A 13,090-nucleotide genomic window follows, 5' to 3' on the forward strand; every position below is an offset into this window, starting at 1 on the left:
TGTTTCCGCCCGGTTTCCATCCGGGCACCTTTCGCGTGTTAGGCGAACGTGATAACCGCTACACTACGGAAACTGGACACATTTAAGGGACAGGTGAAGGTATTCCTTGATGCCCTAGGTCTCTGAAAGTTTTCCATTTTTTGAAATCAACGATATTATACATGAACAGAAATGCGTTTACCAAATATATCTACCACAATGTTCAGAAGAAGCCTGTTCGAACAGCCAAAAAACTGGAATGCCCTTGAAGGCTTCCCAGAGAAAATGACACCAAATCTAAGACTTCACAGATGAAAAGAAGTATGATGGTTGTAGAGAGGTCGAAAGGGAATTTTGTTACTGGCAACCGAATAAAGTGGGAATAGTTCGTGGAGTGGAGCGGGGCTGGGAATCCAAGAATTTGAAGCAAGGCATGGAAAGAAATGAGACTTAAATGGAAATATATGAGCCAGATCAGAGGGAAGAGGGATGTGCCTTCCAAAGAGCGGAAGGTAGATTTCAATCTGAATATGATGAGAGATTGGAGACTAACCTTTAATTCTTGGAGTATAGACGTTATCATTGAAAGGTGGTTTTTTGTTTTTTTTAATCAAAGTGTAGTTTACATACATTAAAATGCTCTAATCTTAAGGGTACTTATAGCTCAATGGGAAAAAAAATGTGACAATAACTCATTGATTCAATAAGCTCAGCAAATAACAAGCAGGATAAACATAAAGAAAACTATAACTAGACAAATTATGTTGAAATTCTTGAAAAACAAAGATAAAAACATCTTAAAAGAAGCTGGAGAGAAACGATACTACATGTTAGGTTAAACAAAGATTAAATGAAATAACAAATATTCATTCAAAGAAAGGTAGAAAAGGAGAAAGAGAGAACAAGTAGGACAAATGGAAAAAAATGATGATGACCAACTTAAACCCAAATATAAATAATTGCATTTAATGTAAATGGAATAAACAATTAAAAGGCAGAAATTGGCAGGCTAAATAGTAAAATAAAACAAAGAAAAACAGGAGCCCTCTGTGTCCTGCTCACAAGACATACACTTGAAAAATAAGACAAAAGATTGAAAGTAAAGTGACGGGGAAAGATAAACTATGAAAACATCAACATTAGAAAGCTGGTGTGGGTATACAATATGAGACAGAGTAGACATCAAAGTAAAAAGTCATACTAAAGATAAAGAGGAACATTTCATAATGATAAAATGATCAATTCAGCAAGAAGACATATCAATTCTTATATGAAGCAAAACTGAGGCAACTAAAACAAGAACTACAATAAGCACAATCATGGTTGGTGATTTTAAAGACCACTTTGAGCAGCTGATGATAAACTGACAGAAAAGGGGAAATAAGTAGGGATAGAGAAGACGAACCATAGCTAGTAACCAATCAACTTGACCTAACAGACATTCAGACTACACCCAACTACTGCAGAATTCACATTATTTTCAAGTGCGTATTAAAAATTCACCAAAACAAACAAGTGCCATCAAACAAGTCTCAATAAATTTTAAAGGACTAAAACAATTTTTTTAATGTTTTCTGACAGTAACAGAATTAAACTAGAAGTCAATAACAAAAAGATAAGTAGAAAATTCTAATACTGGGAAACAAGCATTACACTTCTAAATGAAGTATAAGTACAATGGAAACTAGAAAATAGTTTGAACTGAAAGAATGAAAATACAACATGCAACTAAGCAGTGCTTAGAGGGAGATATATAGGTTTAAATGCATATATTAGAAAAAGAAGAAAGTTTAAGATTGGGAAATTTTAAGGAGGAAAGTATGTTTTGAATTTTAGGCCAGAGATTTTTGTCTGCTGTGTTGAGAATGGTTTTAGATGGCCAGTCTTGGAGACAGGGAGAACAGGAAGAGGCTGTTGTAGATTGTGGTGAAGAAGAGATATTGAAGATCCAAATAGGAACCAACAGATGAACAGAAGGGCGGGGCATCTCACATATGCTGAAGGTAAAATCAGGAAGACTTTGAGATAATTTGATTGGTCGGGTAAGGCAGTGGGAGGAGTCAAGTTTTACCGCAGATTTCCAGCGGGATTGATGATCAGTTGAGCTCATGGTGTACTGTGTAAGTGGTACTCATGTGAAATGCAGGTGGCAATGGAAATATGAGTTTGATATTAGGGAGAGACCTCTTTCAGACATGGATATTTTGAAAGATCAGCTCCAGGCAGGCAGCCAACGAAGGGTCAGCTCCAGAGACTCCACAACGGAGACAAGATGTAAATATCAGCCCTGGAGAGTGCCGAGTGCTTTCAATTTTTCCATGTGTGATCGTGGTTTAGGTGCAAGGCTCAGAGAACTTTAAACTTAACAATCTGTGGATATTCAAGACTCCTAAGTTTGATGTGCCGCTTATGTGGAATTGTAGACACAGAGAAGAAAGTATGATAACAGGAAACAAGGACAGTTGAATCCAGAAGATCTCAGTTGAGTCTGCAGAGTAACAATGTTTGGAAGTAGTTTTCCATAGTGTAGTCGTTATCATATTCACTTCACACACCTAAGTGTGTGGGCACCAAGTGGAAACACTTCTTAATCATTTCTCTCCCCCCAACATTTTCCATCATCACCATGCCTTACCTTCCACCTTTTTAAGGGACTTTCCATTCGAATCGGTTCACCAAACTTTATCCAGTGCCCAACACGAGAAATGAATACCTGGCCATGAAGAAGAAAGAATCACACAGCTGGCCTAAGACAACGTCAGGCCTACATTGAGAGCACAAAAGAGGAGCTGTCCGTTTGAGGATCCCAAGCCAGGACACATTTAATGGGGGAGGAAGTTTGAATGAAGAATTGTTTAGGTCAAGAATGAAATTTCAGTTAGAGAGAAGTCCCTTTAACAAAGACACGATTGTGAATGTCCATGATTTGTTTAAAGCTATTTTATAGAATAACAATAGTTTTATCATTTAGTACTATTAAGTAGTCAACATTTCTGGAGGTACAGAATATTACTGATTAGATTCAATTCCATTTTAAGGGGTTCTTTAAAATGTCAGTCTTCTGACACGTTTGCATACCTGATGCTCAACAAAGGTGTAATTAATCTGTTGACCCATGACAGTGAGAAGCAAGAAGGTACTTAGGGTGCAATCATTGTAGAATTCTGTGCACATTTCTAAGTATGGGGGAGTGGGCATTTGTAGAGTCTGACAAATTATTTTAAGATATATCTTAGAATGCCAAAAGAAACTGCAGATAAAACAGAAACACATTTGTTTTAAGGATTTGATGTGTTTTCCAGAACTTTTATGTAAAAATCTGTCTAGAAAAGAGTCTAAGACTTCAGACCTCAAAATGCTTTTTTCATCTGTCTCCAAACTCTTGTTAGATGCTTTATATGTTTTGTCACTAACCATTTTTCTCTTAAGATGACATCACATTCTTCTCTTTTCAAAAATTTCAGTGATGTCCTAGAGTCCAGAATCACTTAAAAAGTAGAAACAGCTATTACAGCACTCAATTTAAAGTTTAAATTAGGGTTTTTTAGCTCTTTCTTTAATTTTTTCCCCTTACCTTCCTCCATTCTTCCTTTAGAATAGAGCTAAGAGCAAAAATGCAAGGGAAAATTGCAGGTGTACTAGGAGAAATGGTGAGTAGCAAGAATGAGTCAATGGTAGAGGATTTAAACTCACCCCCATTGACCATAGGTCTCTGTCTTCAGTGCACTATCCATTGTCCCTCAAAGGTACTTGATAAATACTTCTACTTTTTACCTTGAGATTAGAAAAGCCATTAGCCATTTAATGGTTCATTGTAAAAAAAAAAATTGAGTGCCCACTCCATTCCAAGTGTGTTTGAGGTTGAGAAAATAAAAAAATTGAGTGCCAACTCTATTCCAAGTGTGTTTGAGGTTGAAAAAATAATTAAACGTCTCAGTAATCAGGCAAATCCAAAGGATATCTGAAAGGGCCTGTATTTAAAGCTGTTGAATTTCCATCACTTGATTCAAACAGTTGGATAAAGGGGCAAACCTCTGCTAGGCTAGGCTACCTATCCACTGCTAATATCATGATTTGGACAAATATTCAGAGTCCTTAAATTACTCTTGGTATGTGTATTGGGACTGCTTCTCCGGATATTACTCGACCTTCTATCTCTGTCCTCTTCTACAAGTACCCCATTTTTCCCAAGCAAAGCTTAAGTCCTGAGTATTGGAAGATTCATCGGGTGTCAATTCAAGTTGGTTTCTACTCACCCAGAGAAAAGTTTTTCCTGTCACGTAGGAGTAGGCCCCGCTGGGATTTGAACCCAGGATTTCCTGTTTACTAGACAGGCGCTTTAACCAGCTAAGCCACAGAGCCTCACTCACTGTGGTATTTGGTTACATATAATTTGAACACAATTTTACACATCTCTGCTCTAATGAGTCTAGTAACTGGTTTACCAGGTGATTAAAAAAAAAAAAAAATATATATATATATATATATATATAAAGACACCTGTCTCAGTCAAAACCAAGGAAAAAATGTTCTTTTGGAAGAATAAATACAGGGACTAGATTAAGATGACTATCTCCTCCTGGGAAATTGTTCCAGCGTGAACACCGCTAGATTCACTAGACTGTAAACTCTGGCAACAGGGGTCAAAGACTTTTGTCCCAAGAGAAAAAGTGAAATTGCTTTCTATTAACCAGCATTTTGTTTAAACCACACCTGCTCTCTTCTCTGTTAGTGTGTTGAGGCATTACTGGTCAAAGATTAGCACATGTCTGACACATGGTTGCTGAAAGAACTGTGTTTGTTGCACCTGTCAGATCATCCTCTGGATGGCAGCACTTATTTCTCCACTTCAGGAATGTTGACTTCTGATGGCTTACTACTGGGTTGGTCTCTGTGCACTGTCCTTAAGGGAAAAGAGGTACCTTGCTCAAAGTTATACCTGCCCCTGGGTGCAGCTCAAATCCAGCCTCAGTTCAGAACATTACTGAAGGGCCATTTCAGGTTCAGATATCCCAGTGAGATCAGCTGAGGCCTCTGTTACAACAGCAAGTTCAACTTCTGCCTCTTCCTAATCCTACTTCCCTCACCCTCTCATTGCTGTTGATTCTAAGAGTGTTCCCAATAAAACTCCTGCACACAAATTCCATCTCAATGTTTATTTTCCAGGGAACTGACCTATGACCAAAAGCAAGTGACTGTGGCCTACTATCGAAGTAAGTCTGAATGTGGCCCAGATTTTCAAAAATCACTTAACCTTACCAAGTACCCTAGTAAAACAAGAATGATAGATACTACTAATAATATTCTGCTCTACAAACTTTCAAAATTTTCACCACAGAACAAAACAAATGAAGACAACTGCAAGCTGATTTGGAAGAGGTACAAATTTAGTGAAAGGTGCTAAAGAACCAGAAGAATCATTTACATTTATGATATTAAAAGCAAAGGATTGAAATGGAAAGTTAGAAAATAAATGGCAAATTTAGCTAGTCAAAGGATATGATTCTCATTTCTAGGGGGAAAAAAACCCGTGAATACCAAATACTAAACACTTTATATACTAGCAGTGCATATCCAAAAGGAAACTATGTAATATATATAGATATATATGCACACATGTACTTACAAATGGTGGGAGAGAGCATACAGAAGGCTTTTTATAATGTACACAGGTCAATTAACTTCTGAAAAAATACTACTACCCCTAACTTAACAGAAACAGTCGTGGTGGGAAGGAGGGAAAAAGTAGAACCCAGCAAAGAGAGCAGAGGGTGACTCAGGAATTAGCTGCTCTACTGGCCCCTCCCTGGGTTGACACCTGCCCGCAGGTGGATCAGGGTGCACTTCGGCCTGGAAAGGGTGGGTGCATTTCTCAGTTATGCCTCTCGAAGGAGGTTTCCCGCCTCTTTCCGCTGAGTTGCCCAACTGGGGCCTCGGCTCCTCCTTCCCTTTCAGATCCCAACGTTCCTCTCAGGTCCAGATAACTGACCTGACCCCTGACACGTCCTGGCTTCGACATCCCTTGTCTTTGGTTCTACCCAAGGACGTGGCCGGTCAGATGCTCTTGAGAAGCCATCTGCAAGGTTCTTTCCCTCCCGCGGACCCCAGCCACTCAAGTGCTCGATGACCAGCACTGCAGCACCAAGGCAGTGACTCCCCCGCGCGGAGAGGGAGGCCCGAAAGCACAGCTGAGGACTCAGGGTCGCGGTGACCGCGGAAGGACGCCGGGGCCAGGCGGCCACAGGGTGCAGGTTCCCGGGTCCCCAGGCTTCCAAGAGGAGGTGACCTGCCTGAAATGGTCTCCAGGAGCAGAGAGGAATCTGGATCCTGCGCGCAGAAGCCGAGTCCTTCGAGGTCTGTGGCGGCTCAATGGTCAGTTCCGTGACCCACCCGTCGCGGTCTCAGGAAGCCCTGCCTGCGGACGTTGGCCTGAGTCTTCTCGGGCCAGAATCCGATGTTTGAGAAAGATTAAGTTTTCCCGTTAGAAGGATACTTCCGTGAGACAGAATAAGAAGTTTTTCCTCCCTCCTCATCCATTTCCCCGGCCAAAGAAGCAACTCTCTCTTCCCAGTGTAAACTGCAAGACAATGCTGTTTAAGTATCATTGGTAATTTGAAGAAAGCTACTTTATTCCGGCCTGTTAGCTCAGTTGGTTAGAGCATGATGTTAATAACGCCGAAGTCACGGGCTCGGTTCCTCACAGGTGCCAAACCTGTTTCACCTTTTCTGTCTCCCAAAAGAGTAAACCTACCCTAGAATGCTAGAGTTCTGTACCTGGCGTCCGAACTACACAGAGGAAGAGTCTCTGAAGTAGTAGGACTATCACATTTCCTTCTAACTTCCTTGCCAGGGGGTTCTAGAACCTTGCGTGGGAGGAGTAAACAGACCCCCAACCCCCCCCCCCAACAAGGCCTGGTACCTTTTCTAGGCTCCAGGCACTTCTCCAACTCACAAAGCACAACAGTAGCAGAAACCTGCAGGTAAAAGGTACAACAGAAGGCCATTCTTTGTTTATTTCATCTTGTTTTGTTTTCCTGTAAGGAAACTATTTCTTGGAGAAAAAACTGGGTTATTTGATTGCTTCCTCCGAAAACAAATTGTAAAACCACCCATTCTTCATATTGCTCCCTCTGGGTCATTCTGTACTCCCCAGTTCCGTCTAAGAGAAAACAAGATTTAAAAATAGAAAGAAAAATTGTCCAAAACTTAAGTAGAAAAAATGACAAAAGATCTTTGCTTTATACACTCTGAACATTTATACCAACATGAAAGGTATATATAACTTTAAACATTTTTAATTTTGTTTTTCTTGCATAAATAAGACATTCACATGTTTAAAAAAGGAGAAACTAAAAATAGATACATTGGAAAGTTTCGCTTCCATTCTTATCCTCCACCGGCCCACTTTTCACCATCACCTCGCATAGGTAAAGTCTGTCCTTAATTTTTCACTTATCCTTATTGGTTTTCTTTATGCATATACAAGTAAACACGTATATTGATTGTTATTTTTTTCTTGTTTTTCCACACGAAAGATAGCATAATTATTTATTCACTGTTTTGCATTTGCATTTTTCTCTTGTATATATTGGATGTCCCAAATTGCACTTTCAACTTTGTACACTGTCAAATCAGAGTTTATTTTAAAATGAGTTGGTCCTGCCAGCCAGAAGTTGACTGACTCTGCAAACTTCTTAACCATTGTACAAAGTGTAGGCTTTTCCAACCCAAAGAAGGAGGTGGTAGAGGTGATATCCTTAATTTTCTCTTATAATGTGAAATAAAGCACTTTCTTAAGCCATATAATGTTCAAAGAGGTTTGAATATGGGCTCCCAAGCTGCTCAATAATCAAAGAAAATTAGGTATAATTTCAACAAATATTTATTGATCTCTCTCTCTCACTTTTCAGTATGGCAATTTATTGTCCTTCATGAAAAGATATGAAGGAAATATAGCTAATCGACTAATTAGAGTACAAAAAAATGTGTGTGCATGAATATGATCTCTTTAAAAAAAAATACACTGAAACTAACTCTCAAATGGTTCAGGGGGAAAAAATGAGTACATATGAAGGGAGAACAAAAAACCAAACAAATGTAGAAAATGTGTTAACAATTGCTGAAAATGGATATAGAGTATATAGGAGTTCTTTGTATTATTTTTGCACTTCTTCTGTAAGTCGGACATTTTATATATATATATATATATTTAGAACATTAAAAGTGTAAACTCAACGAGAATGTGTAACACATATATTAAAGGACATTCAACAAATGTGCTGAATAGTAATTCCCTCCAGACGGTGGAATTTATGGACTATATTTATTTTCTTCTTTTTGTTTAGCCACACCTTCTAAATTTTCTACAATGAACCTTTATAAATAATTGTATAATATAAAAAGAAAGAAAACTTCAGAGAAAAACAAAGAGGGAGAAAAAAATCAATCAATCTCTAGAGTATTTGCTCTCAATAATACCTCCTTTCCTTATTGGGGAACCAAGAAGAGGAAGTGAATTACTAAATAATAGAGTAAAATTCCTAGAAAGAATTACCCTGCCATAATAATTCAGTGCACATGGCTGATGCTCAGAGTTCCTTATCTGGGATAGGAGTTTTCAGGTCCATGTTACATATCCAATATTAGTGGTGAGATTAATATTAATTGAAAATTGAAGCAATTAATATTCTGGGGTACAAATCAAGATGCTATGAATTTGGTTATTTGAATAGGAGGGTCCTCAGAATATAGTAATCCAGCAACAAAATTATGAACATGATTTTAAGAGGCAGTTTAGTGACTTAGTTAAAAGGAAGTTCTCTAGAGCTATATGATGAGAATGCTGACTCTAAATTCTGTCCTCGGTTATTTGTAAAATGAGCATGGTTATAATACCCACCTCATAAGTTAGTTGTTACGTTTAAATATGTTAATTCATTTAAAACACATAAATAGTGCCTGGTACATATGTCTAAATAGTAAATATTGAAAAATCAGAACTGCAGTACAGCATAGCAATTCTGGGATCAACCTTAAAAAGCAGGTCTATTTTATTCTCACAACACTACATTCATTCCCCAATTCAATGTATATTCTTTTCTACCTGTCCTAAGAATCAGCTGACTTTTCTCACCTCAGATCTAGTTCCTCTTTTGTTCATGCAAAGTTTTGTTCATTACTATTTCCTGGGTTCATTTTAGAGCTTTTTCACGTTGAGTTTTTTCCTAGCTCAGCCTCATTATCAAGGTTATATACCTTTTGTTTATCACAAGCATTACATTTCCATTATTTCCTTGTGGAAGGAAGCTTTTAATTTTTGCTCAGGGATGGATGGATGGATTGCTTTAAATTAGTTGGTCTTTAAAAATACTGCTCTTTTTCCTTCCAACCACTCATTCTTCTCATTCCCAAAGAGTCTACAGGTTGGAAGACTCTTTTCCCATCTCTTATCACCCTTTACTGTGGTCTCAAAGATGCAAATACATCAAAGTCCTTACAATCGAATGTTTCAATTTGCCATTTTCATTACAAGTGGTTTTTGTACTTGTTACAAAAGAATTTGCATTGGTTCCAAGAAAGGAGGTCCTGAAAGACAAGGTTCATTCTTGACCAAGACAGAGCTTTCTTCTTTACTTTGTCTTTTAACGAAAGTGGGCCCGGTGGAAATACGACTGATGAAATTCCTATTAGTGGTAAAGAAATTCCACGAAGTCAACGCTATTAAAAATATTTACGAAGATTTATAGCTCGTGTGCTGGCCTGTTAGCTCAGTAGGTTAGAGCGTGGTGCTAATAACGCCAAGGTCGCGGGTTCGATCCCCGTACAAGCCACACTTCTGATGCCCCCGTGGCAACCTGGGACAGTTTTCTTTGCTCATGATTCAAAAGGAAATCATAACTTCTTAAAATCATGAAAGTTTGATTATGACAATTTAGATCCCTTCCCTACCTCTGAACTGATAATAGCCAGCAGGGGAACACCTTTGCTTATTGGTTTAAACCTAAATTTGTAAATCAATCGCCTATAAAGGCACAGGACATACATATTTATCATAGACTAATCATGAATTGCCCCGGAACTTAAAATGGGGGTAGAATCTCCTGAGTTATCCAGTTTATGTGCATGAGTAGTGCATATCTGAACAAAATCAGAATTATATTAAGAAGGAAGAAGGGTGAAATGGATACCAGCTAGCAACTGTGACCAGTAGTACAGACTGGCTTCCTCTACACCTCTGCCACCCCGTTGTAGTGTGCCTCCGATACACTGGGCCTGCAGCACTAAAAGCTACATTTCTCAGACCTCCTTGTCACTAGGATTCCCTGTGTTACGTAGCTTTGGCTGAGCAGACGTACTCGTGTGAGACTTTGGAGAAATGAATATTGTGAGATAAAGCCTGGATAGCTCTTCTGGCATATGTCAGTCTAAATAAAGAGGTAAACTGAGGCAAGTTCAAAGGACCAGAAATTGAGTTTATTTGGGAATAGCAGAGGAATTGCAATTCAAGAAACGCATCATGTAGCGAGCCACGGGTGGGTCTGTTGAGGGTTTGGGGTGGCTGTATTTACGGGCAAGGAGTGTAAAGGGGGGGAAGTCCAGCCAGATTAGCAGCTATCCATGGATCAGGAGATAAGTCTCTGTCTTCTATAAATCAGGCATTTAGGGGAAATCAGTCCCTCAGTTCTTACCTTCCATTCTTCTGAGGGTGCATGTGTGAGATTCTCTATTTCATATCCTCTGGTTCAATTTTAGATTGAAATCCTTTCACACGTGCATGGTTGTTGGGATATTTTAGTTTACCTGCAGCTACTGTCTAGGATTTTGTGGAATCAGAAGTGGCAGTAAGATTTCTAACGAAGCATTTTCATGGCTGGGTGCTTCTGACAGTGTAGTATCCACACTTGATTCTGGTCTCCAAGAAACTCTGTAAACTCATAAGAAATCCCTTTTAATTTTACCTAATTAGAGTGGATTCTATTTTCTGAAACTAAGAACACTGATTAACTATCAACATTGTCTGCTGCAGCTGTGGTAAAGATAAATGGTGGGAAATAAAGGCCAAAAAAATCCAGTTAAAAAAGCTGTGGTCCATATTTGAGGTAAAGTAAAACTTAAAGGAGTTCAGGCAATTGATGGAGTATAAGAGAAGGCCTTGACATTGGGAACACTGTAAATGACTTCTGACTTTTTAGCTGGCTTTTGCACAGTGAGGCTTACTCATCATAGATCAGCCTACAGATCCTACTCCTTCATGGACGTTGATCGTTTTACTCATCTATCTGATTGACAGACACCAGATTTCTCTCTTTTCTTTCCTGTGCTATCCCACAGCCATGATAATCTTTTCTCTTTACCCATTCCACTGATTATTATCCTTGTTCCTCTTTTTATATCTCTATCCTTGTCCACATTCCTTGATTTTCTTTTTGCCCCACTACTCCATCCTAGTACCATTACCCACCATTACCACTATCTGAGAGACCTTCACATTCCTACCTCTTTCCTACTGTCCTACTCTTTCATTCACATAAACTTCATACCCAGATATCAGCTTTCCCAAGACAGCTTTCCCAGACCAGGCCTGTTGGAAGTTTGTCGCCAAACCTCTGATGATAACATAATGCTTCAGATGATCTATGTCTATGGAATTGATAACATATGGACCTTAGATACTTTTATCTAAGAGATATCTTTTAGCTAAGAGATATCTTTTAGCTAAGAGAGTTCTCCCTCCAGCCCCTCCTTGTTACTCACCTGTGACTTCAACAGGTTTCCAATCTGTGCACAAAATAGGCAAAGAGTTTGCTTTTATGGAGCTTTCATTCTAGTGGGAGAGACAAACAAGTAAACAAATGAAGGATAAAGATAATTCTGAATAGTGGTAGGTGTATTATACTTATGAGAAAACAAGACAGGGTGGTATGATGGAGAAGACTGGGTGTAAAGCTATTTTAGATGGGGTGGCCAGGGAAGGGCACTCTGCAGAGGTCACTTTCAAGCTGATAAGGGAATGTGGAAAAAGTCAGCCATGAATGATTTGAGGCAAAGCACTGGAAGTGAGGGCACAGCAACTCCAAAGGCTCTAAAACCAAGTGACCTTGCAGTGCTGTAGGGACAGATGGCCAGTGTGGCTGAAGAAAGCTGGTAAGGGAAAGGATCTAGTACTCTGGCTTTCCCTGCTCATATAAGTCTTGGAACAATCTCTAGTTTCATGTGGTCCAGCTGCAAAGTCTGCTATTGTGAGGTAGATTTGCTGATCTGTGGGCTTTGCCATTAGGAAATAGACTGAAGGTGGTGAATGGTGGAAGAGTATGTCGGCCCCCAATATGCTATTTTGGCATAAGGATTATTTTGAGCTAAAGGCAGTTGAAAACTAGCAGCTATAAGAAGAACACTCTAATTTTCCTTCTTTTTCTTTAAAGTAGGAGATAAAATTTCCATGTGAAAGATGTCTTCCTTATACTCGGAGAAAAGTAACATTCCTATTATTAAGGATGGAAAGTTGAGGCTGAGGGAAATCTTTACATATTAACCCTTATCTCCCTAGTCAGTTCATCCAATTAACTATCCTAGCCCAAGCCCCTTTGCCTTGTCATGGTTTCATAATGTTACTACTCTTTTTCTGATTCAGTATATATGCATCAACTCTTAACTGCTTCTTTGGGTCTTCATTTCCTTATGAGGGCTCCCATATCACAAAAAACTTAAATACATTTGTATATTTTTCTCCTCTTAATCTGTCTTTTGTTACAGGGGACCTAGCTGAGAATTTCGAAGGGTAGAGGGAAAGATTATTTTCCCTCCCCTACACTGGAGTGAGTGACTTGAGTTTTCTGATGTGTGCATTCTTAAAAGTCCCTGGAAAACAAAATCTCAGGTTTCTTCTACAAATACATGAAAAGGAGAAAGAGAGAAACTATAGATTCAAAAAACTTGAAACATATATGTCCAATGAATTGTTTGTAAAACACATAGATATGATATATATATCTTGTATATATGTATGATTTTTATAATATATATTATAGAATATATTTACAAAATATATAAAACTGGTGAAATTTGAACAATGATTTGATACTTGATCTTATTTTTGTTATTATTTTTAGAT

The 13,090-nt window shown here is 38.6% G+C and overlaps 3 non-coding genes across 3 annotated transcripts; 1 reads left to right on the forward strand and 2 right to left on the reverse strand.

Annotated features, from left to right (window-relative positions):
* TRNAV-AAC (transfer RNA valine (anticodon AAC)) lies at positions 1-73 on the reverse strand. The gene has a single exon. It is a non-coding gene; the product is annotated as a tRNA-Val (tRNA).
* A 4,194-nt stretch (positions 74-4,267) lies between these two features.
* TRNAT-AGU (transfer RNA threonine (anticodon AGU)) lies at positions 4,268-4,341 on the reverse strand. Its single transcript has one exon. It is a non-coding gene; the product is annotated as a tRNA-Thr (tRNA).
* A 5,394-nt stretch (positions 4,342-9,735) lies between these two features.
* On the forward strand, positions 9,736-9,809 carry TRNAI-AAU (transfer RNA isoleucine (anticodon AAU)). Its single transcript has one exon. It is a non-coding gene; the product is annotated as a tRNA-Ile (tRNA).
* Positions 9,810-13,090: the final 3,281 nt, after the last annotated feature.

Source organism: Physeter macrocephalus, chromosome 18, assembly GCF_002837175.3.
Source record: "Physeter macrocephalus isolate SW-GA chromosome 18, ASM283717v5, whole genome shotgun sequence".
NCBI classification, from domain to species: domain Eukaryota; kingdom Metazoa; phylum Chordata; class Mammalia; order Artiodactyla; family Physeteridae; genus Physeter; species Physeter macrocephalus.